Source organism: Nesoenas mayeri (genome assembly GCF_963082525.1).
Source record: "Nesoenas mayeri genome assembly, chromosome: 23".
In the NCBI taxonomy this organism is placed as follows: domain Eukaryota; kingdom Metazoa; phylum Chordata; class Aves; order Columbiformes; family Columbidae; genus Nesoenas; species Nesoenas mayeri.
The window spans coordinates 7,031,197-7,041,651 of record NC_137574.1 but is presented as its reverse complement, the minus strand read 5'-3'; the positions used below and the strand labels follow the sequence as shown (position 1 = coordinate 7,041,651).

Here is a 10,455-nt window from a genome sequence, read left to right as displayed (position 1 = left end):
TGAGGTAAAGGGCAGACGGTGCCAGCCCTTGGGGTACCCTCTGTTTTGAAGGCACCACAGGAAACAGATTCTTCGTGGGTCTCTGGTGAGAACCATCCCCCAAGGAACATATTTTGGTGTTGGGGCAGGAGAGGAGCGTGGACGGGCAGCCCGGACCCCTGGGTCCTCTGCCCTGCTCAGGGAGGGGAGGTTGTTCCCTGTACGATGGGCTCAGCACTCCTGGGCTCACAGGAGATGTCACCACCTCCAGAAGCCATCGGCTGTTCCCAAGGCCACCAGTGCAGCAAGTCAACATTTATTTGATGCAACCAGTCTGTTACAGCCAGTAATCCTGTGTAAAATCGATGCAAAATTACCACTGTGCTTAATTACAATGTGCCAGATAACAACCAGGCCTTGACAAATTTCTCTGTTTTCCCCGAGAAATCACATTTCTGGCACTTCTACCCCCACATCCCAGCAGCAGCGTTTGTTAACACTGGGCAGCTTTGCTCTCCCAACAGCACTTCCCGTCATTCACGCCCAAGCCAACACGTCACTGGAACCTGGCCACGCATTTTCAAACAATGTCCTTCTGGGGTCCAACTGATGCTGGGGTCGATTTTCTCCTGCAGAAATCCAGAAAATTCAGGCAATCCAAGGGAGGTTGGGATGGTTATTTGTTACCGGTCTTAGAGCTCTTGATGGTGACGTTGTTGCATTGCAGAGTAAAAGAAGAGAACTGGAAAAGGAGGTTGAGATTTTACAGGATGTAAAGGCCATCACACAAGAAGTAATTACTGTTCAAGCGGAGCAGTGCTATGAGCTGCAAGATAATGTAGACCGGCTGCTAGCATGTATTGCTAAGGAACAAAAGGAAAAATATGCCAAAAGTGTTTTTTGTGTTCTCAGGTTTGTACTGTTACCACAAAACACTCTTGGAATCCCAAGGAACGGGATGGAAATATTTGGAGTGGATCCTCAGACTCCAATATTGAGTCTGAACTTGATCCTGACTTCAATGGCAGGGAGGTGGTGGGAGCACAACCCCCATACAAATGATGCTGCAGCAGGAACAAGCAGATGAGGGGGGCAGATCACACAAACTCACTCTGCGAAGGAGTTAACGACATTTTCAGAGATCTCTCAGCAGACGAGCGGGGAAGGAATTCCGGCACAGATTTTGCCAGCTTGGGATAGTGGAGCTGTGTCTATCCATTTATTGGCAGATGAACAAGATTTCTTAAGCCCTATAGCCTATGGTGATCAGATACAACAACAATATGCTCAGCTGCAAACTGTCAGAGGTCCGGACAGGCAAGATATTATTGCACCTACGCTATATCAATGTTTATGTGCAGCCATTTCAACAGCATATGCTGAACCTGTTGAATCTGTGTTGTCCCGTGGAAATTGGTGCACAATGGAGGAAAGTATTGATTTAGTGCGGCGGATGGGGGTGGTGTATGCATTGATTATGGGATCCGATTCAGACAGGGTAGCAGTGACAAGTGCTACAGGTAATGCAGCACTCTGGCAAATGCCTTGAGGGGAACTGGGGCTGTAATTTCAGGACCCTCTGTTTGGGTGGTGGATAATGGAAATCCGGCAACACTGAGCAGAGTTACAGCACAGGTGATGAGAACACCAGTGCGGAATGACTTAGTACAAGCTGGTATCCCACGATCAGAAATAAGTGGGATCGTACCATCACAAATTTTTTGCCGCTTGTAAAAGTTAATGCTTATGGAAAAAAGCCAACCAGCCCCAGCCCCCCCGCCCACACTGCACCCACCCTCCACCCCCTGCCACCTCAGTGCAAGACCAGTTTGCCTTTACCTGGCAACAAAAGCAATATACTTGCCGAGTACTGTCTCAGAGATACAAACACGGTCCCTCCGTTTGCCACCAGATGATAGTAGCTGATATAGCACTATGGTCGGGTACTGTTACTGACTGCCATGAGATTGATGATCTGTTGATTGTGGCAGCGTCACAACAAGAAGCTGAAGCAGCTGCTGAATTTTTGAAGGTGCCTTTGCAGGACCAAGGCTGGGCAATTACTCCAACGAAAACGCAGGGCCCTTGTGCTACTGTACTACTTTTAGAAATAGTTCTGCATAGGTAGCTTAGAGAAACACCAGATAAAGAACAGCACACCGTGCAGCAGTTTTCTGCACCAGCTCCAATAAAACAATTACATGTGTTTTTAGGATTTTTAGGGCATTGGAGCATTTTCATCCCTACATCTTCTGCGGAGGAGGAGTCCCCTTGTGAAGGGTTAATAGCAGAGCACAGTAAAGTTGATTCATTTGAGTCCCAAACCAGTAAGAAAGCAGATAATGTGACCTCTGCTGAGCTGCATGCTCAAGCTCTAAATGTGCATATAGCTTGTGGACGTGGATCAGCTTATGCTGCACACGCATGGGACACCGGTCACAATCAAACCCCTTTGCTGTTATATAGTTGTAGAACATGCTCACATCATTGTGCTGCTTGTACACAGCTGCATTTAAGAGCATGGGGAAAGGTGAAACGGGGTCAGTGGGACTTGAATACCTGTCAGGTTGATTATATCAGCACCAACTACAGGGGAAATGAAACTATTCACACCAATGGACTGTGAAGTGGGACTGCAGCCTGTTGATCTAGATGCAAAAATTCATACGACTCCAGAGAATGCTGTATGCTTTTGTACCCTGACCTCATCTTATGTTACATCCTTTGCTAATATCAGATTCTCGAGTTCTTGTATTTCAGGTATCTTCAGTGAACACCTGTGTTTTATATAGAGGAGACAGCTCCGGAACAACGTTATTGGTGTCACAGACTCAACATCCAACTGAAGTCCAATCTGAAAAAGTGCAGACCACGACTTTCCAGTCTGTGTGGTCAATTAGCCCACTGCAGGTTGTTAAACCCAGAGTGATACCAGCTGACGGAGCTGGAGCAGCAGCGTATGTATTACTGGAAGCTGACAACATCTCACATCTTTGGAACTAATGCAGCAAGTGAAACCATGTACTGATAATGCCTGGCTGAATAACTTGTGTAATTCCTTGGCAAGATGAATGGGACACCTGATTATTGCAGAAATATGTTTTTTCCTTTTTCTGTATGTGTTTATTGTGTGCCCCTGTAAATTGCTCTGTGCTACACCTCACAAGCACAAATGAACAACTCCGGCTTCGCTGGCCCCAGCAGAAGCAAGTCACCTGAGCGAGGGGGTGGAATGTATGGGGATATAGCGAAAGATTTGGCGAGGTGATAAGTTAAATGTAAATACACTCCAGTGACTTGCGCCTGCCTGTAGAAAGGGATCGCACAGACACTTTTACAGGCAGTGTGTGACACTGGCTCATTTAAAACATCTCCATCTACAGACACACTCACCCGTCCTGCGCAGCATTCGGAACCTCCTCATCCACCACAGCTCAGGCGGGAACAGAACAAATCCTCCTGCTTTCCCCACACCGAGAGCAGCCAGTTTTCCCTGCAAGCACAACAGCAGCTCGTGCGCTGCATCTCCCAACCACGCTCGTTACCGCAGAGGCTTCGGCAGCGCTAACCAGGACAGTCTGTACTTGTGCAAGTGATGAGCTCGGTCTCAGCACAAGGGCCGGGACGGCTGCAGCACACAGGGAGAGCGTTGCAGCTGTTTCTCCTGGAAGGCGGGGCTGCAGGAAAGGAAATAAATTAGTTTTTCAGGAACAAGAAGAACACATTCAAATCACAAGGGAAAATCTGGAACAAAACACTAAAACACCCGGTTTTGCAGGGAGCTGGAAAAAACACCTAAAACCTGTCCCCGGACCCTTCCCTTTTCCGTCTCGCAGACAATTTCCTCACTCATCGACAAGCGCACGTGAACACTCCAGGGGTCTGTCTGTGTGCTGCGGGTAAACACAAACACCACCTTTTCAGCTGGTCCATATATCCCCAGATAGAAGCAAATGAACTCAAACGCTGTCGCCTGCCAAGAGCTTTGTCACCTCAGAAATTACCTGCAGGGCCCGCTGGACAACTGCAGAGCGGGCGACTCACACACCCTGGGCCACAACCTCGGCTGCCTGGAACGGTCACAGCTCTCTCAGAAATCTGGGCAGGAGTCAAAACCATTCTGGTTCGAGAGCAAGACCAGCTCGAGCTCAAGTTTCCTTTCGCATTCTGACACCTGGAAGCTCAATCATAAAGGCTCCACGGGTCCACACCAACGGAGCTCTCCCAACAGGCACTTCCAGTCATTCACACCCAGGCCAACACGTCACTGGAAGCTGGCCACACATTTTCAAACAATGTCCTTCTGGGGTCCAACTGATGCTGGGGTCCATGTCCTCCTGCAGAAACCCACAAAAATCCGGCAATACAAGACGTGCTCCTCTCTGCTCCAACAGCTCTCAACCTCCCGCACTTGAGCTTTCATGGCATTGCAGAAATAACAGAACAAACCCTAATGCAAAAGATTCAAGCAGAGCACGCTCCTTAAAAAGCAAATCCCAACACGAGTGCTCATTGCAATCAAAGGAAGCTGGGACACCGCCCTTCAAACGCTCTGGCTGTGCAGCCTGGACGAGACGGTGTCTGTGGTTCAGCAACACCTACGCTCGTCACAACCGGCTGGTGCTGTCACCCCCAAATCTCGGCAGCAGCGTTTGTTAACATCGGTTAACAGCTTTGGGTACCCAGAGCTGCCTTCAGCCCACGTGAAAGCGTCTCCTTGTAACGCCCAGTGTGAGCCCAAGAACGACGCCTCCCTAACGCACACACTGAGGAACCCCAAACAATGCCCCCTTCTCCATGGGCTGCGTTACAACCTGTGACAGAAAGGGGATTCCACAGCCTGGAAAAGCTCCACAAGGAACGGGAGACTCCTGGGTCTCAGAGTAATTCTAGAGCTCAAGTGGTGACAGACATCAGCTCCAGCTCAGATAATACATGCCAACACCCATCACTGACCCAAGAAGGCAGCTCCTCCCGTCCTGACCGAGAGCTTTAAATCCAACACACTTTGTCCCTCCAACAGGACGCAGCTTATTTCTCTGTCTTCCTCCAGATGAACTAGAGATACCTGAAAAAGTCTCTGTCCCAGCTCTGAAAAAAACCCCAGCCCGAAGATCCCGACGCTCCTTAAAGACACAGCATGACGCTAATGGAATATTCTCACTGACCAGTCTGGGCGTCAGTCAAGCTCTGCCCCATCCACCCCCCTTCCCAGCTCCTCACACCCGCGGGCAGAGCTCAGACCTTGGCTCTCAGACACCAACAACTAAAAACTTTAACTCTATCCCGGGTGTTCCTCTTGTTCTCAAACTGAATCCGAACAATGACTGTGCCAGCTATGAAAAAGAAAGGCTTCTAACTGCGTGGAGAAAATTGACTCACTTTCCAGGCGTCTCACCTGCACAAACCAGATTCTAAAGGCGGATGCGCTTTGCCAGGCACAAACCAGCCACGTAGCCAAACCATGAAAACTCTGCCCCACTGCTGCCACGGCTGTTACCTGAAAACGATTCACCTGTGCTGCTGGTGCTCAAGGGGGACAGAACACAGATCAGCATCCATCACCTCTGACTATTTCTTGGAGCTTAATCCAGCAACAATCACAATTCCCAGCTGCCCAGTGCTTTACATGGAAATGCAAATTCAACAGGCAGTGCTAGAATCTGGATCACAGACATTCTGGGGTTCTTTGAGCTTGCTTTCACAAGCAGAGCAGAATTGGCTCCAACTGAAGTGGTATCTGCCCTGTTCAGCTAAACATCTAGTTTGAGTTAACCAGGGGCACAGGAATTCCTTTGACTCGCTTTCTGCAGAGCAGAGAGACTCAAATGAAATGACCTGTGAAAACAGCCTTGAAAAGCTTCCAAGACCAGTGTGTGCCTGGAGCCCCCGTGCTCTGCCTTGGCCTACACCACGTCAGTCTCTGGATGAGGAGGAAAACCTTCTGACCTTTTGCATACAGCCCAAACAAAATAACAACTACCTGAGACACTTGGACCAAGACTCAACATCAAAAATGAATGCTTCTTGCAGGGTAAAAGTGCACAGCAATTAATGACTTGCTAAACAGACCCATCATTCTCAGAAATAAACAACCCTCAAGGCTCGACAAGCCAGGGTTACTGCTCTAAATCCAAGCGCAGCTGCACCGACCTGAGTCAACACGGACACAGTCGCCTCCCTTGTCCCACACGAAGCTGCACAGGCCACGTGCTGCTCCAACAGGAACGTGCTGGGGACACCCGGGTTTCCCACGGCGGCCTCTGCGCTGCCCCCTGCACGGAGCACCAACAGGCCGGCAGTTATGGGCTCAGCTCCGGCGGTTCCCAGGACCGGGGGTCACTCGGGACACTCAGCTGAAAACTCTCCAGAAATGGAAATTTCACTCAGCGGAAGGCCGTGCTCACTGCTGGAAAACTCTGGGTAGCAATAAGCTACGCTGCTTGCTAAAGTCTTCCCACAACAGTAAAGCTCCAAGTCGAACCACAGCCCTGGGCCAGGGCGCATTCTCCCAAGCAGCCTCAGCACCCAGAGCCCGGCTGTGCCCAGAGCCTCGGCTGACACAGGGATCGCACAGACACTTTTACAGGCAGCGTGTGACACTGGCTCATTTAAAACATCTCCATCTACAGACACACTCACCCGTCCTGCGCGGCATTCAGAACCTCCTCATCCACCACAGCTCAGGCGGGAACAGAACGAATCCTCCTGCTTTCCCCACACCGAGAGCAGCCAGTTTTCCCTGCAAGCACAACAGCAGCTCGTGCGCTGCATCTCCCAACCACGCTCGTTACCGCAGAGGCTTCGGCAGCGCTAACCAGGACAGTCTGTACTTGCGCAAGTGATGAGCTCGGTCTCAGCACAAGGGCCGGGATGGCTGCAGCACACAGGGAGAGCGTTGCAGCTGTTTCTCCTGGAAGGCGGGGCTGCAGGAAAGGAAATAAATTAGTTTTTCAGGAACAAGAAGAACACATTCAAATCACAAGGGAAAATCTGGAACAAAACACTGTATGGGGATATAGCGGAATATTTGGTGACGTGATTAGTTAAATATAAATATGTTCAAGTGACTTGCACATGTCTGTGGAAAAAGCACATACATGACACTAACTGTTCTACTGACCCTGTGTGCTTGATGAGCAGACCCTCTGTGTTAGATAATACAGGCCTGTCAGAAACTCTGGGCACCTTATCACTGTGTCTGAGATTCCTGCTTTGTTGTGAGAAAGAGCGGGAGGCTGCGCCTGCCTGAAGCCGTGAAATACAGGTGAGCTCAGCAGGCCCAGTGACCTTCCAGCAGGGCTGGACCAACCAGCGCCTGCGTCCCCGCTGCTGCCACCTCTGCCTGGGAGCTCAGGGGCGGCTTCGGAGATCCCCCAGAAGAGAGGGAACTACAGTAAAACTTGTTCCTTGAAATGCATTTGTGGCCTCTGGCTCTTCTTGCGACGTGCCTGCGTATCTGTACAACATGTCCTCTTGGGGTCCAACTGATACTGGGGTCGATGTTCTCCTTCAGAAACCCACAAAAATCCAGCAATACGAGACGTGCTCCTCTCTGCTCCAACAGCTCTCAACCTCCCGCACTTGAGCTTTCATGGCATTGCAGAAATAACAGAACAAACCCCAACGCAAAAGATTCAAGCAGAGCACGCTCCTTAAAAAGCAAATCCCAACACGAGTGCTCATTGCAATCAAAGGAAGCTGGGACACTGCCCTTCAAACGCTCTGGCTGTGCAGCCTGGACGAGACGGTGTCTGCGGTTCAGCAGCATCCACGCTCGTCACGACCGGCTGGTGCCGTCACCCCCAAATCTCGGCAGCAGCGATTGTTAACACCGGTTAACAGCTTTGGGTACCCAGAGCTGCCTTCAGCTCACGTGAAAGCGTCTCCTCGTAACGCCCAGTGTGAGCCCAAGAACGACGCCTCCCTAACGCACACACTGAGGAACCTCAAACAGTGCCCCCTTCTCCATGGGCTGCGTTACAACCTGTGACAGAAAGGGGATTCCACAGCCTGGAAAAGCTCCACAAGGAACGGGAGACTCCTGGGTCTCAGAGTAATTCTAGAGCTCAAGTGGTGACAGACATCAGCTCCAGCTCAGATAATACATGCCAACACCCATCACTGACCCAAGAAGGCAGCTCCTCCCGTCCTGACCGAGGGCTTCAAATCCAACACACTTTGTCCCTCCAACAGGACACAGCTTATTGATTTCTAACACCATTCAACTCTGTCTTCCTCGAGATGAACTAGACACGCATTATACAAGCAACCAAGTCCCCACCTGGAAGCAGCGGGGCCTTTTGCCTTCTCTTTTCCACCCCACTTTGCAGGAGAAGGAAAACAAACGGCAGCAGAGATGCTGAGAAATTCAACCACCAAATGGAGAGGGAACCTTTGAGAGCGGGAAAACTTACCCGTACAATGGAGAGAGCTACGCTGAATGAATAACACTGAAAACGAATCCTTCTTGTCAGGGTAAGAGTGCACAGCAATTAAAGACCTGCTGAACAGACCCGCCATTCTCAGAAATAAACAACCCTTAAGGCTCGACAAGCCAGGGTTACTGCTCTAAATCCAAGCGCAGCTGCACCGACCTGAGTCAACACGGACACAGTCGCCTCCCTTGTCCCACACGAAGCTGCACAGGCCACGTGCTGCTCCAACAGGAACGTGCTGGGGACACCCGGCTTTCCCACGGCGGCCTCTGCGCTGCCCCCTGCACGGAGCACCAACAGGCCGGCGGTTGTGGGCTCAGCTCCGGCGGCTCCCGGGACCGGGGTCTCCAAGGGCCCGTTCGCACACGGACCTTTGTGCGCGCGCCCCGACCGCAGGCGCTTCTCCCGCCCCCATCCCGACCCGCCGCTCGCCCCCCGGACCCGCTCAGGAGCCTCCTCTCGGCCCAGCGCTGCAGCCGGAAATGGCGTCACCGGGACGGGCGAGGCGAGCCGCGCTGCCGGCAGGACCCCGCCAGAGCTGTCCGATCATTCGCCTGACCCGCCACATGTTTATACGGAATCTGGTTGCTCTGAACCATTATTAAAATACAAAAGTCCCCGGCAGCCGTGCCGGCATGGCGGCTCAGTGCAGTGGAAACTCTCTGAGCTGCAGATCAGCCTCGGCTCTTAAACAAACTCCTCCCTGCCCGCTCCGCAGCCGCGGAACCCGCAGCACGGAGCGGCCGCACGTCCCGCGGGCGGACACGGTGTCCGCGGCCGCTCGGCACCGCACCCGCTGGGGCAGCAGCGCTGAGGGCCTGTGGGTTCCGAACCGGAGCGTCCTGTCCTGTCACAGCGGAAAAGTCTCGGCTGCTGAGAACAGGCTCCGTTTTGCAGTCGCTGAAGAGAAGTTTCCGCTCCCTGGAATCTCAGAACAGCAGCAGCTGTAACGAACTGACAGACCGTGGGCCGCCTGCACTTCTCAGTGTCTGTGCTGATCGCTTTTATCCGGTCATTATTAATGCCAGAAAGGGGTGGAAAGATAAAGACGACGGGTTGTGCTGCACAGAATTACATCATTTTTGCCAAATAAGGAACTGAAATAAATAACTTACGCTTTTTCTATGGATAAACAACGTTTAATCCAATTCCTTAATTGCATTCCTTAAACACATGTTCATTAGAGCATAAGCAAAACAGCGCTGGGTGCGCGGGGGATTCGCTCCGCCCAATGCGCACACCTTTTAACAATAAGAGGTGTGCTTAAGTACAGTAAGGTGTTACATATCCATAATGACCCCAGGAACGCCTCTACATATGGTGAAGCACGTGAAGCATCTAACCCCAAAACTTAACTGTACCGCTAAGACAACTCCAGAACCCCTAACACTAACCCTAATCCAACCATCACCCTAAACCAAATCCTAAAACTTAAGCCTAAATGTAAACCTAAACACTAATCCTAAATCTAATCCTAAAATTTAAGACAAACCCCTAGCTCTAACCCTAAGACCCCTTCCTTACTGGGCGAATGATGGGCATGGTGTTATGAGGCAATTTGTGTCTCAGAAACTCCTAATCCAGGAAAAAGCCTGTGGCTGTGAAGGGGACCATGGGGTCAGTTCTGACTCTGGAGGTGACAGACCAGCAGCAGGGACATGGCTGGGAAAGAACCTCTGCACTAGGACAGGCCCTGTCCACGAAGAGGACTTGGAGATGGGTTGTCGTGTCCATTCTGCCTGAGTATGTGACAGGACAGCAGCTGGTATATGGTCATGTCTGCCAGAGAAGCTGAAAGGCACTCATGGGTTTTACAAGATCACACTGAGGTTGCTTCTGTGTGGTGAGGTGAAAGACCACAAGAAGCCTGACAGGTTGGGCTCCCTGCTTGAAGGGCAGTTTCTGAGATAGTCGAGCTTTCCATGGTAGTGGGAAAATGCGGGAGAGGGAGAAAAAAAGGCAAGAAGAGCAACTTGGAAGATAGAGACTGAGTATCAGGAGGAAGGAATGTCACTGGAAGGGCAGTGCTGTGGTGCAA

General features: G+C 51.2%; 1 long non-coding RNA gene across 2 annotated transcripts; it reads right to left on the bottom strand.

Moving 5' to 3' along the window:
* Positions 1 to 279: 279 nt before the first annotated feature.
* Positions 280 to 8,868, bottom strand: LOC308049015. Of its 2 annotated transcripts, XR_013923220.1 has the most exons (5): positions 8,577 to 8,868; positions 6,622 to 6,905; positions 6,133 to 6,344; positions 3,373 to 3,656; positions 280 to 721 (listed from the first exon to the last, which is right to left on the bottom strand). It is a non-coding gene; the product is annotated as an uncharacterized lncRNA (long non-coding RNA). The 2 variants fall into 2 exon arrangements; XR_013923221.1 differs by lacking the exon at positions 6,133 to 6,344.
* Between the last annotated feature and the right edge of the window lie 1,587 nt (positions 8,869 to 10,455).